Below are 3,597 nucleotides of genomic sequence, written 5' to 3' on the forward strand. Positions count from 1 at the left end.
ATTATTTAAAAGTATAATTTTGATTTTTAAAAGTGTTATGAGTTGAACCATGTCCTCTATAAAGGCACGTTAAAGTCCTAATTCCAGGTACCTAGGAATGTGGTCTTATGTGGAAAGAGGGTCTTGTTAGATGTATTCAAGTGAAGAGGAGGTCATTGGATTAGACCCTAATCCAATACGACTGATATCCTTATAAGAAGAGAGATGTTTAGAGACAGACACACACAGAGAGGAGAATGCTATGTGATGACAAAGGCAAGAATTGGAGTGATGCAACTCCAAGCCAAGGGATGACGAGGATTGCCGGCCACCACCAGAAATCAGAAGAGGCAAGGAAGGATTTTACCCAGAGTCTCAGAGAGCACATGGCCCCGGTGACACCTTGCCTTCAGACTTCTAACTCCTAGAACTGGGACAGGATAAATTTCTGTTATTTGAAGGCACCTAGTTTGTGATACTGTGTTACGGCATCCCTAAGAAACTAATACAAAAGTGAGTTGAAAGATTATAATCTGGCCGGGCGCGGTGGCTCAAGCCTGTAATCCCAGCACTTTGGGAGGCCGAGACGGGCGGATCACGAGGTCAGGAGATTGAGACCATCCTGGCGAACACCGTGAAACCCCGTCTCTACTAAAAAAATACAAAAAAATAGCCGGGCGAGGTGGCGGGCACCTGTAGTCCCAGCTACTCAGGAGGCTGAGGCAGGAGAATGGCGTAAACCTGGGAGGCGGAGCTTGCAGTGAGCTGAGATCCGGCCACTGCACTCCAGCCCGGGCGACAAGAGCGAGACTCCGTCTCAAAAAAAAAAAAAAAAGAAAGATTATAATCTGACACTGTATTAGTCTGTTCTCATATTGCTATAAGGAAATACCCGAGACTGGGTAACTTATAAAGGAAAGTGGTTTAATTGACTCACAGTTCAGCATGGCTGGAGAGGCCTCATGAAACTTACGGTCATGGCAGACGGGGAAGCAAGGCACCTTCTTCGCAAGGCGGCAGGAAGGAGAAGTGTCCAGTGATGCAGGAAGAGCCCCTTGTAAAGCCATTGGATCTCATGGTAACTCATTCCCTATCATGAGAACAACATGGGGGAACCACCCCTACAATTCAGTTATCTCCACCTGGTCTTTCCCTTGACATGTGGGGATTACAGTTCAAGCCGAGATTTGGGTGAGGACACAAAACCTAACCATATCTGACACCATCTATGTAAAATTTTAAAGCACACAAATAGCAGTATTATATGTTGTTTATGGTTTTAATGAACTTAGAGGCTGGGTGCGGTGGCTCATGCCTGTAATGCCAGCACTTTGGATGGTGAAGGCGGGAGGATTGCTTGAGCCCAGGAGTTCAAGATTAGCCTGGGCAACATAGTGAGACTCCTGTCTCTACAAAAAATTAAAATATTAGGCAGGCATGGTGGTGTGTGCCTGTCATCCCAGCTATTTTGGAGGCTGAAGCAGGAGGATCTCTTGAGCCCAGGAGATTAAGGCTGCAGTGAGCCATGATCACACCATGGCACTCCAGCCTCTGCCTCTGCCTCTGTGTAGAGAAGGGAAATGAAACAGGAGAGGGATAAAAAGGACTTCAATTAAAATATCTTCGGCAGGGCACCATGGCTCATGCCAGTAATCCCAGCACTTTGGGAGGCCGAGGCAGGCGGATCACCTGAGGTCAGGAGTTCGAGACCAGCCTGGCCAACGTGGTGAAACCCCATCTCTACTAAAAATACAAAAAATTAACCAGATGTGGTGGTGTGTGCCTGTAGTCCCAGCTACTCAGGAGGCTGAGGCAGGAGAATCACTTGAACCCAGGAGGCAGAGGTTACAGTGAGCTGAGACTGCACCATGGCAGTCTGGGCAGCAGCGGGACATTCCGTTTCGAGAAAAAAAATCTTCAACATCTGTTTCTTTTATTTAAAAACATCTAAAACAAAACTAACAGATTGTTAACATGTATTGACTCAGGTGGTGGGTGCCCGAGTCATTTGTTACACTCTATTCTCTGGATTCTCTGTTACTATATTTGCCTGTGACCATATAGGTATCTGTGTACAAAAGTGAATTTCCAATATTTGCCCAATGGGTGTGTGCATCTGTGTGTATTTCCCGTGTTCCTGCTGGCTCTGGCGGTCTTGTTGCTATCGGCTGTATAAACTCGCATAGTGCCCCAGGCGAGGTGGGAGCAGCCTTGTTGGGTCTGCACCCAGAGACCGTGGGTGAGGAGTAGAGCTAGATGGTATACCAAAGTCCTGCTTTCTTCCTACCGCTTTCTGGCGCAGCTCTTGAGTTTCCTGGGTAACATAAATACCACAGTGAGAGGCCATGGGGGCAGAGGCAAGGCCAGGGGCTGCCTCTTGACCAACTCCTCAGTCCCCTCTGAACGACTGGCTTCCTAGCAGCCAAGACCATCAATGGCAGAGGCACCGAGTTAAGAAAGCAGAAACGATCCAGGGGCAGGCAGGGAGAAAGCTGGGCCAGGCAGGGTCTGCCCTTGCCGAACACTGTCTCCTTTGGGGCCATAAGCAAGTGGCTCCCGTCTCTAAGCCACACACTAGGTCAGGCAGATGACTGGGAACAGGTTGACCAAAGTCACACGTCGCCACGTCACACTCCTGCATCCGTGGAAGGCATTGCTCAGCAATCACAGCACGTTTTCTGTCTGAGGTTCCATGCAGTTTCCAAGCCCTTCTCCAGCAGGTCTCAGAGACCTGCCCCACGGCCTCAGGGAAGAGGGAAGCCTTCCTGGTCTGCAGAGTGAGGAGCACTCAGGGTCTTTCTGACTTGAACGCTTTTCCACTGTAACCTCCTGGGGGCAGAAAAAGACCCTGGTAGCCCTCAGTTATCTCATCTGGAAGATGGGGATGAGGCTTCTCTGTGCCTTCCCACGCCGCTGTCAGACTAAAGGAGACAGGAGATACAAAACACACTGTCAGCCGATCGCACTGAGCCCGTGGGAGGGATGCATGTGTAGAGGCTGGCACAGTGACCGGGAGGTTCCTGGGTCTGTCCTCATTGTGTCTTCCCTGCCTTCCCCCCCGAGGCTGGAAGCAGCAGCCAAGATGTCCTGGGCTCCAGCAGACACTGCTGCATCCATTCCGTGTCATGCTCACTCGAACCCTGCAAGGTAAAAAATAAGAAGAAGAACAAGAGTAATACCAAATACACAGAGCCCTTCACCTCCTGTGGGCATGCATCCTCCAAGGATTTTACATATATGAACTCATTTAACCCTCACAGGCACCTTAAGAAGTAGATACTATTAGTTCCCCATTTTGTGGATGAGAAAAACTAAAGCACAGAGAGGGTGAGTCACTTGCGCAAGCTCACACAGCTAGCCAATGTCAGAATGAAGGTTTGAACCCAGGTAGCCCTGAGTGTGAGCCTTTCCTGCCTTTCATAAGGCCAGTGTTGCCACTCCCATTTCACAGATGGGGAGGCTGAGCCTTGGAGAGGACAAGCGCCCATGTCTCCCAGGCCATCAGTGGGCGGTGGTGAGTTCAGTCCTGCCTCTCCCTAGGCACCATCTCAATTTGCCCTGGGCCCTTCATGTTCTAGGGAAGAATTGCAGGACTCAGGGGCCCCAAATTGCAGGAAT

This window comes from Papio anubis, chromosome 13 (assembly GCF_008728515.1).
Source record: "Papio anubis isolate 15944 chromosome 13, Panubis1.0, whole genome shotgun sequence".
NCBI lineage: Eukaryota > Metazoa > Chordata > Mammalia > Primates > Cercopithecidae > Papio > Papio anubis.